This window comes from Amblyomma mixtum, chromosome 5 (genome assembly GCF_055824585.1).
Source record: "Amblyomma mixtum isolate Tamu chromosome 5, ASM5582458v1, whole genome shotgun sequence".
Taxonomy (NCBI): Eukaryota; Metazoa; Arthropoda; class Arachnida; order Ixodida; family Ixodidae; genus Amblyomma; species Amblyomma mixtum.
In genome coordinates this window covers 45,731,178-45,751,163 of record NC_143016.1, presented here as the reverse complement: position 1 = coordinate 45,751,163, position 19,986 = coordinate 45,731,178, and the positions used below count along the sequence as shown (strand labels likewise).

The following is a 19,986-nucleotide window of genomic DNA, read 5'->3' as shown; positions in this document are numbered from 1 at the left end:
TATTGTTCGACCTGCCGGGGTGGCTCAGTATAGGTATAGCTTAGGCTGCTGATTGCAAAATCGCGGGTTCGAATCCCGGCCGCGGAGTCATTAAGTCTATGCTGGCGAAATGCAAAAACGCTCATGTGATGTACGATGTCAGTGCACGTTAAAGAACCCGAGGTCGTCTAGATCAAAGTGGAGCCCCCCACAGTAGCCTCTCTCAAAACCCATGTCGCATCGGGAATAAATCCTACGTACCGCGACCTCCACATCAGATGTTCATCGGCACGTGATCGAACAGGGACGATTTACTTACTCACCTCTTTAAAAAAAAGTGACTGGTAGGGCCTTTCAGCCAACAGCTGGACAAATGCCTCTCCCAGTGCCTTCTGCTTCATTGTCTCTTGCGCCACGACTAACGAATCGCTACGAACGTCCCCAGCTTCATCTACCTACCTCTGTTATCATCGTGTCTGCCATGCGATAGGTTCTCGCACAGCTTCCACCCTCACCGTTCGATCACGTTCCACGTGACGCTCGCGGCAATACAGGACGTACTACGTCCGCTGCTACGGACGAGGGTGGGGCGAGTGAACACGCTCAACGTTAGGCTACACGTAATATAGATACCTCAGAAAGCAGAAGACTGGACAGCCGCCGGCGTAGCTCAGTTGGTACGGCACCGCGCGCGAAATTCGGAGGTCTCGGGTTCGGATCCCACCGGCGGCATATGGTTAATTTCTTGCTCCACTTTATAATAATTTATCTTTCTGTGTTAGAGCAATTACACTCTCGCTTTCTACTGATTAGCACTACAAATTAAAAAAATATATATATATAGAAACGTTTCCCTATGCTTTCCCTAGTTTCGGTAACTGTTGGCTTCCTTCACTTTAACGAAACCTCGGTTATCTATTATAGTCATTAAATGCCAAGCCCCTACTTCATTTCAGCTGGGATACCCTCACTTCGCGCATGTTCTGATTAGCTCATTAGGCGTAATTTGTTATCCTCATTACCAACGTGCACTTAACAGGCAACGGTGGCAACAAGCTGGCAGCTTCTCATTAATTGTGCGGCCAACCTACTCATTTGCATATATTTTTTTTTTATCTGACACGTACTGCACTTTCAGGTGTTAGCTATTGCGCCATTGGGGCTAGACTGGCTGTAGAAGGAAAAGATTAAGAGAACTAGAGATTCTTCGCTTCGCGTCTCTCCGGGTCATTATCTCCAGAGAAGAAAGTCCGTCGAGCATTGCAGAGCAGCCCCTATCTCAGATTCCGTTTTTTTTTCTTTTCTTTTCCTCTTCCTGCTGGTACTCGGTTGGACGCTCGGACTGCCGCTAACCAGGCGCGCAGATGCGGAAAAGTACTACGAGTCAGGGGACACGCACTCTGTCTCCCGCGCGCACTTTCCGCACGTCTCGTGCACTTCCGGTTCCGCTCGTTGCGCATCGAGGCCGCCGTCGGCAATCGCGGCGAGACAATCGACGTCTTCGGCCGCCGCCGCCACTCCGCTTTCACCGCTCCTTTTACGGTTCCGGGCAGAGAGAAAAAGAGCCTCGGCAACCGCGGCACCTGCATGCAGGCCTGGCAGCCGCAGCGACAATGGTCAGTCGCCGCCGCTCTGCTCCGTGGCCACCAACGGTGCACACCTTTTCACGAGCCGGCGCGACACCTTTGACCGTCATTGTTTTCCGGTCCTTCACGTTTCGCGTGCGAAGGGGCTGCGTGCCTTTAACAGTAGCCCCCCCCCCCCCCCCCCCCCTTCACTTCACTCCTCGTTGACTGAACTGACCGACCATGGTTTCGATTTTCCTTGCTCCCGTTGCAAGACACGCGACATCCCGTGACGGGCTATTGCTTGCACGCTGACGAATAGCTCAAGCTCGCCCGGTTACGAAAACAGGACGCTGACAACCCGATCATTGCATGTGGCAGCCTGTATTTCTCTCTCTCTCTCTCGTTTTCCCAGCGATTTTAGTGCCAAAGCACTACTTAACACGGCTCCAACCAAGAATGTTGTGTGAAGCCTCGGAGTAAATCGGGTAAGCTCGGGTAAGTTCGGAGGAGCGTCGCGCCAGCTGAAGCCAATGGGAGGGTCACGAAAGGGCAACCACTCAGGTGGTTGAGCTTCTATCTGCGTAGCGAACAGATCAGATCAGCTAAACCTCGATCAGAGCTTAACCTGAGACTAATATCGTCGCCAGACGTGCTGACGACCCAGCAGTGGGACAACCTGGCTAAACACATGCTTCCGCATGTCTACTCGGTTTAACTACGTTGAAACCCTACCACTTTCTGTCGTTCTCCAAGCGATAGTAAGCTGCCAGCATTGACGGAACTGTGAGCGTGTTCAATGAGGGCAGTCACGTTCTCGCGTTGCCAACTTACTGCAAGAAAATAATCTACTGAAGAGTCACCAAGACACTCCAGAGACTACTGCCTCACAATAAGCTAGCAACCCGCGAGTGTGTCTCTGGCTGGAGTTCATTAAGCTTCTCCCTGCTGAGGAGAAGCAAGCAGACCGAAAGAATAGAAAGACTGCGCTCACAACCATGCGCGTTGTCCGAGAAAAAAATAAATACAAACCATATTCATAACAAAACTCATGTTTTATGTATTCGAGTAAGACGAGCGCTGTTGTATAATGCAAGCTTCGTTACGTACATGTCGTAGGCCTATATTTTTTTCCGTCAATCGATTTCTTTATTTTGAAAAGCCACACTCGGTCTATAAAAGCTCTGCAACAGAGGACCCAGGATAAATTTTATCTACCCGGGGCACTCAATGCGCATCTAAATTTTGTTACGATGACAGTTCTTGGCGACGACGGTGCTTTTACATCATTGTAGATCTGTAGTTTAACGAATCATCATTGATTTAATAGCTGAGTAGTGATTTAATGGTGGAATTTCCAGTGAACATCCGTCGCGATGGCTCGGGGGGCCTTGGCTGCCGATGCCAAGGACGCGAGATGGAATCCCAAGCGGCCGCATTTTGATGGGAGAGAAATTTAAACACGCTCGAGAGCTGTGCGATTTCAGTGCACGTTAAAAATGCCCAGGTGGCCTAAATTAATCTTAACACACTGACAGCTTCGGGACGTTAAACTCCCTACCACATGCCACTTCCCAGGCACGTATCCGATATATGTTTTCTTTCTTCTTTTTTTTTTTTTTGGGGGGGGGGGGGGCGGGGGGAAGTGGGTTACTGTACCTCCTTGGCTAACTCGCTGGCTATTTAAAACAATTTTTAAATTTCGCACGACGTCGGAACTTGTTTGCAGCCTTCGTAGACGCTTCGTTCCAGCACGCCTTATTGTGGTACAAAAAAAAATGGTAGGGTTTTAACGTAGTTAAACCGACTAGACGCGCTAGAGCATATGTTTACCCTGATTGGCTCACGGTTTTACTTAGCTTGGTTGTTGGCACGTCTGGCGGCCATATTCGACTAAGTTTAAGAACCTGTTCGCGTCGCCGCATTGAAATTGGTGAAGACGACGACGTGCAACGCACAGCGCGAGTGTGTGTTGCAGTTTAACTCGAGCCGTGATCAGCTACGACGATTGCGTAATGATGCGATGTTTTATTAAATTCCATGTTCAGAGAAAAAAAATGGCCTGGCTTAGCTTATGGTTAAGCCTAGGATGCGAAGCATACCGCCGGCGGAGGCTGCGCGTCCGCAACGAGCGCACGAGTTGAGCCCCAGCTTTCACAGCTGTTGTGACGTCAGCGCCCCTAGCGGAAGGAGCGGGAGTTAGGCCGCCGGTGGAGGCTGCGCGTCCGCAAGCGAGCGCACGAGTTGAGCCCCAGCTTTCACAGCGGTTGTGACGTCATATCACGTGGTGCGCCGATGTAGGTCAAGTGGTAGCTACGCGGCCGCGCGCGGTGCAGCAAGGAAGAGCTCGGTTGTGCGGCTAGTATGCTTCGCATAAAAAGCTGCGGCGATTGCATAGTGCTCTGCATGGTGCCAGCGAAGCTGATCCCTTCGCTCCGCCGCGGGTTCGAATCGCAGTTGCGGCAATATATATTATTTGTTTATTTATTTCACACGCAAGAATCTTAACGTGGCGTCGCTGTTGCTAGGCAATGGCTCGAGACCGTAAGATCGGTTTGACAAGATTCATGACTGGCGTTGGTGAACATATGAGTGATCTCGCACTGAAAAGTGCTCTTTGAGAGCAAGACAGAGTGAGCTCGCATTTACACGTTCTCTTTCTCACGGGCGAACCAGTGGAGCGTGTAAAGATTCCGGCGGTAGTCTTATCGCCTCTGATCGCATGCGTTTCACATACGTCGGAAACGTACATGTGGAGCTGCACTCCGATGCGCCCAGTTTCGCCAGACCTCGCCCCGTCTTTGAGGGGCCGCCAAGTCACGGCGACACCGCCCCGGATGTGTGACACGCAACTCGACACGCCTCGATCGCCCGCTCGTCAACACGGTCTATATGCGAGCGGCGCTTTACGTCACACTCACGAAGAACGGGACCTGCGCACCGCCAGCTGGTCGGTCACGTGATAGGCATGCTCTGGCATGGCTTGACTTATGCCCAAGGCTGCTCTGGACTAGTATGCAGGATCAGTCGCGTGTGCGTACGCAACTGCTGCGCTCGGATTCTTCCCCTGCTTGTGTGCATTTCGCCGACGCGCGTGTCTGCCTGCTTGAATTTCCATCGGTTCAAAAAACGGCGCTTCCCACACCTGGCGGCGACACCCGCGCGTCTACCCGATACCGCTGAACTCTTCGCGTCTTCGAGCCGTAGGCAGAACGGAAATAAACGCAAATAAGGGACAGCGAAGAATGTCGCGAATGCGCCGCACGTTCGGTTCGGTCGCTTGAATGGTGTGAAGTGGATGCATGCATATATGCGCGCATGCATGCGCTTGCCTCCGACTCTACTGCGACTTAACTTTGAACGGCAAGTACGCATGTTTAAGGCTTCACAGCTGTGGGATGTGACGAAGGTTTGGGGGAACAGGAGAAGCAGAACAATTTCTGACATCAAGCTAGACGCTAACAAAACTCGGGCTCTTTTTCAGCGATGCATTTAAAAAGAGTGCTTTGTTTGTTCCAAGCGGCATTCATTCCCATTTCGACTATACGTGCGGCAGCGTTCAGACGAACAGCCTCCCACCCTTTCCCCTACCGGTTATTAATGTAATCATGTGTGTGTTCAGCCTGCTGCTGACGTTAATAATTAAGTGCGGGAACGCAAGGCTGCGTGTTCTTGCACATCTCGGCAACCTTTGTGTGCTTAGCGGATATGCTTCGCTTCTGGCATGTACTGGCAACTCGTCGACTTAAAAAATGAAGAACTTGTGAAGCAGCTAACGAATATGCTGCCCCTGAGTATACAGATATTTGAAGGAATATACTGCATCGGTATAGCTGTGGTTGCTTAACTTCAGCCTGTCACCTGTAACACGAGGCTGAACAATAAAACTGCCAAATGTTTGCGCTCTGCTGCGTAAAGTGCTAAACTGAGCGAAGGCTGTCGCTGTGCTGCTGCCTGTTATTTTATAATGCCTAAGATCTACAGACTTCAACGATCGCAACGGGCACGTGGTGGCACGTGACCGGATGTTGACGGTCTCCACCGAATCTTGCGTGTCGCAGCTTTCGCTGTAAAACATGTATGTATATATTCAGCCAGTTGTTACGAACACCCTCCGTCAAAAATACCTCGCAGTTGGAAATACCGCACATGTGGAGCACGATATTACCATCGTAATTTTGTTTGCCTCGCAAATCGCGTGTCGTGCTGACCAGAGATAACCTGAAAAAAATTGATGCACACTCAGCAGCAGAGAGGTATGACATCACACGAAATTGCCGAGCGTTAGAGCGATTAATTAATTTCGCGCACTTCAGTATTGATTCTTGACTTCGTTTAGGGACGAATAAATAAACACACGAGGCTATAGTTTCTCCGTTTTCCTAGTTACATCTTTATTAGAGCTAGTAAGCGTAGTAACTTATTTTGCATAGCGTGTCTAAAGCACCTCTATGCGATAGTTACTGAATAAATGTCGGGCCGCTGTCCGCTAGTCACTTTTCAGATTTATTTCAAACCGATGCGAAACGGGAGTTAAATCGCTTGCCTGTCTGCTATCGCGCTTTACTGGCATGTCGTGAATGAAACCAAGCACTTTTTTATGCTTGTGTCTAGTAGTAAATGCATATGAAATATTTCACTGGTCTCTGTTAGAACATGTCCAATATTTCCCTAGTTAGCAGCTGCAGTCTTTGTAGTTACGAAGAGAGGCAGAATGCTGATACTAGTTAAAAAGTGATGAAACAGGTTGCATCAGTTTTTATCCAGGGATGGCAGACGGCTTCAGCAATGGACGTGCGAGTACGATCATCTGGTTATCCGGGGTTGCCGTGTATGCTATTACTCAAACAGGGCAGATGAGTTGTGTGCGCGCGGGGCAGCTCAAACTCGTTGAGCTCTCTCACGAAAGTGTAGCGGCACGGTACCCCCACACTCGTCGTGTTCGAAAACAATAGAGAAAGAGTAGACGGCGGCGCTCCTCTTCCGCCCGTTGTCTCCCCCAGCATCTTCCAGCCACTACCTGCTGCGAACTCCTCCTCAGCAAGAGTTCTCGATGGCGTCGACAGATGGAGCCACGTTACGCGTGGCGGCGACGACAGCGACGACGCTTTGCGCGGATAGCTGGCGTGGGTCCTCTCGCTCTCGCGTTGACGAGCAGTTCGCGGCTTGCTCGTTCCGCATGTTTGCGTGGCGGTCGCAGGTACTCTGGAGCGTTGCGTAACTTGGCTTGCGCCCTTGCGTCGCGAGCGCGCCGTGAGCGTCTCCCTACGTGGGCGTTGGGTCCGAAAAATCAGCTGGCATACTCCCCGGCGGTTCGAACCGGCGCACAAAAACGATAAAAAAAAAAGTAAGGGAAGAAGCTAATACCAAGCGCTAAGCCCACAGAGTGATGGCGCGCATCCTCATGGCTTCGCGGGGCGACCCTCGTGCCTAAATCGGGAACCACGTGTCGCAATTTTCACGCGTGGCAGAATACCTCTGGGCGTCGCCATCTGATCTTTTTGCTTTTTTTTTCCCAGCCGTTTTCGCTTCTTTCCCTTGTTTGCGCTCCTGGTCGCGTCCTTCGCACAATCTTGCGTCGCCCAAGTTTGTTTTTCGCGCTGCTAATTCTTGGCGGCAAAGCTTCAGCGCCGACAGATTGGCTAGGGGCTGAACTGAAAGCGTGCCTCTGCCTCAAGGCAGCAGTCATTTGTCCGCTGCGGAAGAAAGTTTATACTAACAAAACGGCGCCTTGTCAGTCTTCCAAAGTAATTACACCATAGCTGAGAGGACTTAACCGGCACTTCCGAAGCTTATTGGGGCATTCGCTTTACATCAGTTTGATTCGCCAATTCTCAACGAACAGTTTTGTCTGCGTTTATGAGTAACTTGGTTTGGTTTTGTGGGGTTTAACGTCCCAAAGCGACTAAGGCTATGAGAGACGCCGTAGTGAAGGGCTCCGGTAATTTCGACCACCTGGGGTTCATTAACGTGCACTGACATCGCACAGTACACGGGCCTCTAGAATTTCTCCTCCAAAGAAATTCTAGCCGCCGCGGCCGGGATCGAACCCGCGTCTTTTGGGTCAGCAGCCGAGCACCATAGCCACTCAGCCACCGCGGCGGCATTTATGAGGAACTGAGTACGATATAAAGCAGCAGAGGCTTTCACGGTTGTCCGGTCGGTAACAGCGTGTGTCGTGTGGTGTGTGTGCATATATCACGACCCCTAAATATGGGGCGTATAGAGGGCAAGATAGCAAAGTTATAGTGTTCAAGAAGCTCCAAAAACTACGTTTACGCGTATAGTTTACCAAAACTAGTTTTGGTGCGGACCATGTACTTGTTTTTCGGAAATCTGAGTTCAAGCCGCTATAATCAAGGTTTTTATCCGCTGAACGAAGAATGGCAGCAAAACCCAGTTTTTTTTTCGTTACAAAAGCCAAAGCACTGAAAACAGCACAAGAAAAAGAAGGCAGTTTTGAAACTTTTGCCGTTCAAACAAAGGAGACAAATCGTTGCGCGCAGGGACTCTCGGTCATGTTCGGAAAGACGATGATTTCGTCGCTTTAACCATATGCTTGCCATTGTACAGATGTTAGCAGGCTTGTCTAGATTTTGAACATTTTATATATTTTAAAGCAGGCAGTAGTCTTCACAGGTAAACCCTTGTTCTCAAGAGCTGGCGCATATACCTGGGCGCATAATAAAAACACTAGAGCAGTGCCGGCCGCAAAGCAACTGCGGTACGATTTCACGTTATTTTCCGTGCAGCACACCGCTCCAGAGCGCTATAGGCAAGCCTGCTCACCTCTGTTCAGTCAGCACGATTTGAAGGTTATCGCGCGGACGTCGACCGAAAACAGGAAGAGCACCATGGCCCAGAATTCTCTGCCGTGGCGAAGGAGGTATCAGGCCAGCTTCCCTCACTCTCTTTGCTGTTCCTTAAGCAGCCGCCACCCCCTTCTGGGCAAGTATATTTTTATTTTATTTTTGCTTCATAAAAACAGACAGTGATAGTATTGCGCGCAACGTATTCTTCGGTATAGTGAACGTGCGCTGCCCAGATGGCACTGCAGTTATTCCACTAGGTGTCTAAAAACTGCTGCCGTCAGTCGCTTGGGCCGCTACAAACGCGAGAGCACATTCTGAACGATTAGAAGCCAGCGTTTGATTGATAGCACTATTTATTTGCCTCACTTCTGTAGACATAACCCAGATAACTGACACGCACCACGCGTGGCTTCGACAGAGCGCAGAAGCTCATGCCAATAAGCCCAGGAAGGTGGCGTGGAATAGCACCAAGAGCGCCCCCAAAACTGCTTGCTCCTCTCGCTATGCTGTGTGTTAAGGCGCTGCAGTCGACACGGCAAACTTGAGCTGCGGTTCCCTATTATCGCATTCTTCAGTATTATCTGGAAGTGGACGCTACGAAGCTGTATCTGGCGTGTATAACAGCAGTTATACCCGTCTGCAACAATCTTTTGCGAAATTTCATTGGTGGACAAAGACAGTATATGATGATTGGTTTGGTCTATTGGGGGTTTAACGTCCCGTAACAACTCAGGCTATGAGGGACGCCGTAGTGAAGGGCTCCGGAAGTTTCGACCACCTGGGGTTCTTTAACGTGCACTGACATCGCACAGTACACGGGCCTCTAGAATTTCGCCTTCATCGAAATTCGGCCGCCGCGGCGGGGATCGAACCCGCGTCTTTCGGGTCAGCAGCCGAGCGCCGTAACCGCTGAACCACCGCAGCGGGGCAGTATATGATGAGGCGATGTTGGGATGGTATATTTCTTGCAACTCATAAAGTCGCTCAAATGAAGGATTCCAGCTTTACCAGACCTTTCCCACAAATTTTGTCAGCGTCCGCGAAGATAAGAAGTAACCAAGTCCACACTTGGTTTCAAAGGATGGAAAGCTTGGAATAAAGAGAAAGGGTGGTGCTTTCGTCGCGGGGGTGATGATTCTGGCATGGAACAGCGAACGAGGGGGAGAAGAATGCGAAATCGTGATTTTCATTGTTCCAAAACCGGCCGCTAGGCGCCTGGAACGCTAGGCCGGTCGGCGCTCACGCGATAACCTTCAAATCGCGCTAGACTGTACGGTGGTTAATTGTGCGCCGAAGCCAGACTCCGATAACGCTTTTTGGGGGGAGAGGATGTAGCGGAGTACCAGACTCCTTATAAGGTCTTCACCAGTTCGAAATTACATTGGACGTGAACCGATACATCCACGAAAATACACTGTATCAAACCGTGTTATCTAAAGCTGTTCCACTTATGCTATTTATGCAACTGGGCCCGAATCCCACCGTCGTGCAGACGTGCCACCTTGCACGGGCGCCTTTCTTTGATTATTTTTCTTTCCTTTTTTTCACACCGGCACCACAAGGGATGCTACCTCACGAAGTTGTGGCGCAGCGCGATTATCCACTCCATTTTATTTAATCCAGCCTTTTTGCAACTCGCCCCGCGTAGGTACCCGCGGACGCGGATGCCAGAGATGCCTATGGAAGTCACTGCACCATACGTATAGAAGACAGATCGCATACTCCCCGCCGCATTGACCGCGTGAATTAAGGTGAATCGCCGTAACACACTTTCGGGGCGCCCCAGGAGTCGCTCTCTGTGAATGAGCCCGTTCCACTCGCAAGCAGGGCGCCCCGATAGCGAAGGGTCGGCCGGCGCTGCTATTATACGGTGCGTATACTGGACAGACGTCGGTGGATACCGCATCCCTGCCTCCGAGGCTCTCGATGCTCTGACCGATTCAAAACCGTGCAGCGGAGGGGAAGCGAATATAGCACACGAGCTGGTGTTATCACTTGTGCTCAGCAGAGAGTAGTGGTTTATTGTTATAGCCTGTTTACTTTTTAGGAAGCTTTGAAGAGGCCCCCAGACTCACGATGTACTTTTGTGAAGGCTTACAGTTTAGTGTCCGATGAAGTAAAGTATCGCTTGCTGTGGGGTCCCTGCAGTAAAAGTAGTATAAAATAGTTGTCTTGCCAGCGCTCAGCTATATGGGTCTGAAACTTGAAGGCTAACAAGAAGAACTGAAATTAAATAGAGGACAGCGCAGCGCGATATGGAAGGAAAAATGATAAGGACTCCGTTACAGGAAGAGAGCAGAGCGGGCCGGGAAACAAACACGCTATTTCTAAAATCAACAAGAGAAAAATAGACGACAGGAGAACAGCTGACAGACGATTTAGCGTTACGGAGTGGCTTTCAAGAGGAGGTGAACATTGGAGAAGATGCCAGAGTCAGGTGGGCGGTTGACATTAGGAAGCCTGTGGGAATAGTGCGTCCGCAGTTGGCGCAGGATAGGGTTAACGAAAATCAGTGGGAGAGGCGTTTGTCCTGCAGTGGAGATGGGCCGAAGGTGATATGATGATGATGATAGTATTCGATGCATGCGTCGCAGAGAAGTACTTCTTTGGCATGTAGATTACTATATAAGTTAATCTGTTTATAACAAAGTTGAAGGGGCCTGGCGACTACTTCGTTATAGCCCGTGCTGACCGAGTTTCCAAGCGGAACCGTCATCGCTTCGCTATATCCATTAATTCGTTATAAACTGTTTCGACTGTACTTACCAGCAGGTTCGACTGTACTTACCGGCTGGTCCAGAGTGTACGGATACGCTGCACGCTTTTAGCGAAACCTGATGCGCGCTCGGCGAGTCCGAGAGAGGGGAGAGAGATGGCGCTCCTTTCGTCTGGAGCGGTTCTCGTGACGGATCGCCCCCGAGGGCGACGTTTAGGCTGCGCCGCCGGCGCCGCCGGGGCCTGCGCTCTGCAGAAAGCGCCCTGCGGGCCGGCGGCGGCTCTAATTGCGTTTCGGCCCTAATAAATGCTCCGCGGCGTCCCACATTCGGTGGCTACGGGGCCTCCCCAATAACTCACCGCGCTCAGGGTGCCTGCTGCTGCTGGCCGCCCGCGTTGGGAAGAGCGGCTCCCACGGCGCGACGGAGCCGAAGCGCTATATGCGCCGCACGCATGCGCGCTGGTTTGCTCTGGACGGCATATACACGCGAGCATGATGCCGCGCAGCCCCGCCTGCTTACTTCCACTTATGGGCCAACGGCCGCTCTGCGGCTTACTCTTTCTGCTCATTGAGTCCGAGGAAAAGTGTGCCGGGCGTGTTGTAGCCGGGGCGAATGCGCTCCTTATAGCTCTCTATAAACTCTGCACCAGATTCCATCACACCAATTGGCCACCAGCATCGAGCTTTCCTCTGCGTTCCAGTTCCTTATGGTAACGGCAAACGAAGGAAACAAAACAAACCACTTCGTTCTTTCGTTGTTGTCTTCCACAATTAAAGAAGTGAATCCGAAGCCCTTCTGTGAACGCCAAGGCTACCGATGAAGCTAGCGCAATCGCAGCAACGCCCTTCGTTCTTCGCGCACAGGGAAGATATTTACTGGTAAACGGAGCAGCGATTCGTCCTAACAACTCGTAATCTTTTCAAGGCGGTCGGCGGACGCCATTCCGCCACTTGCGCTGCGGCTCTCACCAAGTGCCATTATATGGGCCTGATTTTTTGCCAGATGTCTGAGCATCGGCGAAAAATGAATCGCCGAGAGCTTTACTTTTCTTTTTGTAGCCAGACTTTTCAATTTAAGCGCCCTTCTGTTGTGCCTGCGGGTAGCGAAAAATTCCCTTGACGATGCGGGCTAGAGATAAAATGAAGCCATCACTCCGATAGCGCGAATAATTAGGCGGGGTAATAAATTGTTACTAAAAGGACGTTTAACACAAATCAGAATAGAAGAAACGAAGACTAAACGGCTCCACCCGTCGGTAAAGCGAACCTGTATTTTTCGAAGTTTACATCACCTATATTTTACCACCCTTCGTGCGATGAAGTCATCCTTTCAATATGGCGGCCTCACCGATTGGATAGAACGTCACTAAACAATAACCCTGTGAGCTTGTACTTGGCTTCTTCATCTGAAGGTACTGTGCACGACGGCTTCACACAAGACGGCAGGCAAAAGTAGTAGCGGTTCGCATTCTCGTATCCCGGCTCATACTCTTCGCCATTTTCATTCCTCCATGCTCGTCTCGCTGCTTTCCTCCTGCTTTGACGGCTCCTACCCGTCGATATAGTGTTGCCCATGAAAGTGAGGAACGAATCGTGGCCGGCGACGAATTCACCGGATCTAGCTCTACCAAGTTTTGAGTATCGTCGCTGCATCTTCTATCCCTCATGCGCAGTTTTCTGGGTCATCTCGGCAGTGCTCTCGGTGATCATGACCACGGTGCAATATATTATTCTTACACCGTGATCATGACAGACACGTAATTTTCGGATGCTAGTCTTTCAGTCTAGTTCCCTTTAATGCCTCTTTAAAGAAATGTACAGTGATAAAGTGGCTTCGGCTGGCGTGAGACAAAGTTAATTAGAACTCTAGAAAAGATAATTAAGTTAATTAGAACTCTAGAATAAGATAATTCGAAATTTGTCCCGTATTGTAACCTTGGCCGATGATTAAAACATTCGTCAGAAGTGGTTCAACTTTGATTGCGAATAAACAACCAGATGCGTTTCCTTGATACTAGATGCAGCTTGAAGCGCAACAATTCGGCGCCGGCGCCTGAAGTCACGATGAAGAATGTCCCAGTCTGACAAATTAGCCAGATTAGCACGGGGAGTGGAGCCATATCTCACTGTTGCGTTAGACGCCGGAGCGGAGCTAACGCTGGCCGCGTCGCTGGCGCCATCTGCGAAGCGCGCGGCGAAACGACGCCGCTCCGCCGGAAGCAGGGAAGCGCTGCGCCCGTGTCTTTTCTGCGAAGGTCCCTAGTATGCTTCAGTCCGGCCGTGACTGCTCTTCGCTGAGTCCTGTACATTCGTCTAGCTTTTATTTTCAGTGAACTCGTAGCCAGTGGTTCGGAAGCGTTGTGTTCGGCACCGAGCCGCCGCGAGTTCGACGTCCTGATCCATAGCCGCAGACCGAAATTACAGCGCCTTTTATGGCGAGTATGCGCGATGTGCCAAGGTTAGGTTAGTTGTGACGAGACTAACTTTAACCTCAGTAAACCAAGCTTGCTTATCGGTGGATAATGTGACTTGAACGTACCGGCGCTCCAGGGCAGCTTCGCCGCGTCTTTGACGCACCGGGTGTTCCTTCTTTGTGCATTCCTAGAGTATTTCGGTCGAGCTCAGCTACTCTGAAGGGACATACAGTAATGCACCACTAGTTTCCATAACATCACATTGCGACATCCTGGCCCAGCTGCGAATTCGCAACGCACACACCAGCGTACAAAACGCCTTGAAGGGCTGCGCTAAAATTTTACCTCTTTAAAACGATTTAGTTTCCCGCTACAACGCACCACCACCTCTGGGCGCTGGCCGCGCACATGTACCGGCCGCAAGCGTTCGCACTTACTTCCTGGTGCGGTTACAGTAGCCGAGCAACAGTTTGGTATTGGTTTTTGAGGAAGTGAAATACCGCAGTAATGGAGAATTATAGCATAGCGCGATACGCTGCCGTGATCCGCTTCCACGGGGCGCCACTGCGCGTGCGCAGAACGCCAAGGGGGCGTCAGATGCTGCGTGCGCCTGCCGCGTCGAACCAATCAGCACGTATGCAGTGGGCCCCGCGGAACCGGATCACGGCAGCGGATCGTGGAACGCGCTATGCTACTCGCATCTCGGTGCACACCCGAACCGCGCCGTAGGGAAAGGGATGAAGGTCGGAGGGAAAGGAGAGAAAGAGGGACCAACAATCCCGACCGCCTGGAGATCCTTAACGTGCACTGACATCGCACAGCACACGGGCGCCTTTGCGGTTGTCTCCACATCGAAACGCCGCGTTCGAACCCGAGAACGGCTCAGTAGCCGAGTGCCATAACCACTGAGTCACCGCGGTTGGTCGAGCAACGGTGCCTAGAGCTTACTGGGCATGCGTGGTATACCGATGCAGCAGCGGTAGAGGTATCGGTAGGGAAGCCTCTGCGGGTACGCACTGCAAAGCAAAGAAACGTGGGCGTGCTTACCACGCGTGTATACATTGTGCCCGTTGTTTGCCAAACAAAGACCTCGGCAGTTCATGGTCGCATAGGTTGGAAGCCTCGGCTGTCTTGCACCACACCACCCGCTTCAACCGCAGAGTAAGCAGAGGTGGCTTTCTCTCTGCTCCACACGGAGCGCGTAAGGCCAGTCCGCTTGTCTATGCCAAAGAGAGGCGGGAATAGCTGGCTGCTGCTCCGATACAAGAGTTCAGTTCCGAGGGAGAAATTTCCCATCTCTAGTGGTCTCCGGTCGTGTAGGAGAAGATAAATTGACAACACTGAAGGAATGAATTCTCACTCTCGGGCTTTCCGCTTTCCTTCGTCCGTATTTAGGTTGCAGTGTCTACAAATAAACACTGCATTTCAACAGGTCGCGAAGTCTTGCAAGCGTATTTGGTATTAGTTTCTCCTCACTGCGCTCTGTATACATTGCTAAGAAGGAAGTAATTAGTCATTAGCATTCACCTAAGCGCAGTCATACGGCTACAAAGGAAAGCTTTGTAGCTCTATGGCTCCGCTTGGATGGATGCCAATAAGTATAGTTTCCTCCCTTATTGAAAATCTTCTCCGTCTTGGGGTAATCCCCTAAACATTGGACTAATACCGTTCCCACTTCGAGCTGTTGATCAATTCGCTCTCGCCATACCATCTGCTATAGCGTTCATGGTTAGCACAGTTGGTAAACCGACTACCCTGTACAAGTGATGGTCCCGGGTTCGATCCCTGAACCAGGACGAATTCTTCTTCAACAATCAAGTCTTTGTCAAGGCTGTTTACCTTTCCTTTGTAGTACAATAGCTGCGTTTGGGTGGATGCTAATGAGCAACTTCTTCCTTATTAGAACTCTATTCCACTTTCGGTGATTATTCCTCTCAACACTAGACTAAAATATCTTGCTTTATTAGACTTCTGTTGTGATAGGTGTCGCCTACTTCGTTCAAGCCTGTATATGCTTGCACTGTTTACCAATTTAGAAGGCGCAAGAGCATACAGCGTGCCGTAAGAGCGCCATGACTGACATAGTTTGGTCCGCGCGAGGTGGGGTCAAAGACCCATTTTTCGATGCATTTCACCCCGGAGAAGCCAAGCACCACGCGAGGGGAAAGCGTGTGCCCACTGCAAAACCGATCGGTATACCCTGCGGCACTGGAGACCAAGCCACGTATCTCCGGCATACTACGAGAACTTCTGCGTAACGTAACGAAGCATGCCTTCTCTTCGCGTGTAAGCGCATATAGGCACAAGAGTAGTTCTGGCCGCTTGTTTGCATGTTCGAAAAAGTAATTTTCAAAAGAGAAGACTTTTAAAACTGCGGCAGTCCGCTTTCGTCGACTAGGGCCTTGCGCGCCTCACGTGGTCTGGAGACCAATTTTCAAAAACAGGCCTCTAGTGAGCCACGAAAGAGAGTCACTGAAGCAAGAACTGCACTCATCGTAAACATTCCCGCTGAGAGCCTTGCGAAGCAGTTCGTCCAGCTGTAAACTTCACTGCTTCCCTGCAACATACGTAGGCCTGCAGAGTTTCGGAACGCAAGAAGGCGTAACACACAAGTTCAGTAAACTTTATCCCTGCGCCTCGGCAGGTCACAAGTCGAAGAAAGGGAGCTGGACTGGCTGCGCACATGCAGGCACGTTTCCTTCCTTGTGGATCGTCAAGCTAGAGAAAATTGTTCAGTTATTCGCATCAAGTGCCGATACGTAGTGGTTCCGTTCGATTTTTCTGGCGCTTAAAACTTTCCAAGGAGATCTGCGGCCTACCGCAGCAGTGGCCTATAGTGATTTGAGCATCCGGCCGCCTCGCATGCGAGAGGAGCTGGGTTCGATCCCCAGTATCCCGTGGTACCCACCGGTTTTCGAAGAGGTAGAAGCTTTACCGCAGCTTGGTGCTTGGCTAATAGGGGGCGATATGTTTGGAAGAACGGTATTTGTCCGCATCGTTACTTAGACTGGTCGGAGATTCGTTCCGCCGTCAAACAGCTGAAGTGCGGTAGAGTCACTTGTGACCACAAGTGCGGTACACCACTCTGCTGGCCAGGCTCGAGAACGCTAGGCTTGAGAAACTTTCCCTGTCGCAGCACATACAAGAAGGGCTCCTGTCGCTTAAAAAGAATACGAGTATCTTGATTTCGCGTTGCTTCTAGTGCGGCTTCTCGCCCAGTACTAACTAGAAGCGGCTGTCGCATAACGACATCTTTCTTCAGCACAGTCCCTGACAAAGATCGAGGACTAATAAAGACAGCCATTTGACGCGAATCGCGAAAGCCCTCGTTGAATACGAAATGGGCAGCTCTTTAAGGCCGCGGATAGTCATCCTGCCCTCCACCCATTAGCCTTCAGTCACTGCATGACAACGTGTGGCCAGCTGACTCAACCCCTGTGTACTACGCACGCTTGATTCCGTTATTGCAGCAGTAGCGTGGAAGCCAGGAATAGTTGAATAGTAATGGTTCCTAACGCATACGACTTTACGCGTGCCCGTGACGCCAGCGCCCTTGGGGAAAAGATGGAGCTATATAGCCAGGGGCGTGGCACGCCGGTTCCTGAGCGTTGCCACGATCAGAGGGCGTTCACTGACACCCAAAAGACGATTTGCAAGGCGCATTAGGTGTACACTACGCACGTGCATACGTGTACTCCGTGACCTTTTTTTGTGTGTGTATCTTCGTGTAGGCTTCTACGGTCCAGGTCAGCCTTCGCGCCACCCGTTCATTTCTCTTTGTATTTAGATATTTTTTTTCTTTCACTGGGAAGCACTGTTTCTTTTCCCATTGCCGCAGCCCTCACGCGGGCTCTTCCTCGCATTTCGGCCTCGCTTAGGAAGATGCAAGCAGCATCGTCATCCCCGGCCAGTACACAGCTAGTGAACGCTGCTTTGGTGGCCTCTGTGTGGGAAATGCTCAGACAAGTGGCGTTAACTTTCAGCGAGGATTTTCGGAAAATCTTGCATAATATTCGACAGCAGTGTGCACGGGTTGCTCACGAAAGTAGAATAGTTTTTGGAGACCAGGATATTGTCAGCATATGTGTGTTCCCATTCAAAAGCTTTTCGTTCATCGTTTCGCGGGTGATACTCCATATGTGATGCGTTATTCGAACGCATACTTGAATGTGATTAGAAACGTTGAAAGCTAACGTTTCCGGGTCCTCTCAAGGACCGAACTGTTACGAAATGTTTTAAAAATGTTGCGCTGAACTGTAACGTAATGTAAGAAATGTACCTACCAAATATATTCGGCTGGTAGGCTTGCAACGTTTGACAACCTAGAAGTCCTTCTCGCAAGATGTTTGCGCTTACACAAACGTCCTGTATATATGCACTGACTCGTAATCAAGACGGAAGGTCACATGAATAGTAGTTTCCTCAAAATACCCGCAGTCCAAGATTGCGACTTCGCAACTTCTTCATTGCTATGCCGTGAGGGAAGTATGAAACACGCTAAGAATAAATAGTATATATAGTGCCAAGAGATAAGGATGTCACACACGCACAATGCGAGGACGATACACAACTCATAACAGGCAGGTTTGTCGCCCGACAGAGCCCACAACAGGCTCCTTTGTCACTCGACAGAACCCACGACAAAAATCTGTCGTGCAACACACTGGACAACAGGTACCGTTGTTTGACGACAGAAAATCCTCTTATGCGATAGAAACTGTCGTGTTTTATGATCGAGTCGCGAGACTATGCGATGATTACCACCAGTCTGGATCAGAATGAGAAGCGTGGTTGTCGTCTACGGGAGAGAGCAGAATTGACAGGCCTAGAAGTTGAGCACTTACAACGCAAGCCATTCCACTTCCGCAACCCGCGTGCGTGTTGACGTCTCAGTTCTCGCCACGCTGACAAAAACATGTTAGTTACTTTGGAGGTTAAGATGACACACAGTTCCGTAGTTTTCAAACTGCACCGTTAGTTGCGCTTCCTTGGAATGAGGGTTGAGGTGCTAAATTCCACCCCGCTCGGAGAATGTGAAAATTGCGAACAGCGCTCGTAACTGACTTATTTCTCTTGTTTCAGCCTAACCTCCTACTGTCGCTCCTTATTTCATATGCTTAACGCTGAGATCGATTTCATAACCGACGGGAACGACATGTTGTTATATTCTTTAATTCTTTAAGCAGGCAAAGAAAAAGTTTATTGTTTCACTTGCACTACCGATAACAGCGCGTGTATACTATGGACCGTACAGCTAATGCAACACCACCCCGGAAAAGAATTTCAGCGTTCGTCTAGTATTTTTAGGTATGCCGAATACAAACAAAACTCGCGTTATTAATACGATAGCATTAGAAGCCAAATGGGGCCAAAATGCGTCGTCGGTCATAAAATTCGCCCACTGGCTGGAGGGAAGTGACGTCACCAGACCGGATAATTCCCATTGGATGGAGCGAAGTGCGTCATCGGGCCGGACGTGACGTCACCAGACAGGAAGTAACGCCACTTTCTGTAAAGGCATCAACAGCTTCCAATGCTATCGCATGGCCAACACACAATGTAATTTGGTGTCCCTGTGAATTTTGTGCGGAGTTCAGAAAGCACCTCGGCGCTTCTATATAGTCAGATACAACTTAAGTCTGCAGTGAAGCTCCGCCCACATTCACGACCGCCGCACAAATTTCCTCCACGACAAAAAAATGTAGACCGTTGTTAAAATTTTTCTTATTACCTAAACAACAAACTAATCACAAAAAATTATAAGCTCTAGAATTTTGATACCTGGCTTGTTTAATGTAGTCAAACATTAAAAAGCTGATTTCGTTTACTATTGAGATTGGTAAGCGGAGTAATACATCACGCCGCGGACCATGGCTGAGTGTTAGCAACTGCTGTTTTTTTTTTTTTTTTTTCTAAGTTGTCTCCTAATATAGCGCATAACACGAGGGACGAGGACGCTATGTAGCTATATACACGCCCTCACGCCCAGCAGCGGTGGCGCGACCTCCGAGGGGTGCGCGCACACACACTTCTGGTCTGACCTGACCTCGTGCTCACACCGGGGGCATTCTTTCGACGACCGCGTGGTATTGCGCAACCCCGGCCAAGAGAGTTACGACTATCCGGCATCCGCCAGGGTGTGACCGCGGCGGTGCCATTTCATCCGCCGCGTCTATACATGCCGCTCGGTGCCCGTGACACGTACACACACGGAACGGGGGCGAGAGCGCGGACCTACTCAGAAAGGGCAGCCAGCAGCAGCCGCCGTCGAGCGCGCATGGAAGAAGTGGTGCCTGGAAGGAGGGCCACGCCTCCGCCGTTGGTGCCATTAGCGCTAGCTGCGGGGGCGTCGTCGGTGGCTCATGCGTTATGGCGCGTGCCACGGGAGACGTCCTCGCGGCTAATTCACTGGCACAGCAGGCTGAGTGCAGTGACATATATTTATGCAGGTGAAGACCATTAGGAGGCGCATGGGGACAAAGGTACTCCCATCTCCACCT

General features: G+C 50.5%; 1 protein-coding gene across 4 annotated transcripts in view; it reads left to right on the top strand.

Moving 5' to 3' along the window:
- The window catches only part of LOC149341964 (uncharacterized), a 262,364-nt gene that overhangs the window by 59,362 nt on the left and 183,016 nt on the right, over nucleotides 1–19,986 (top strand). The gene's annotated exons all lie outside the window — the stretch shown is intronic.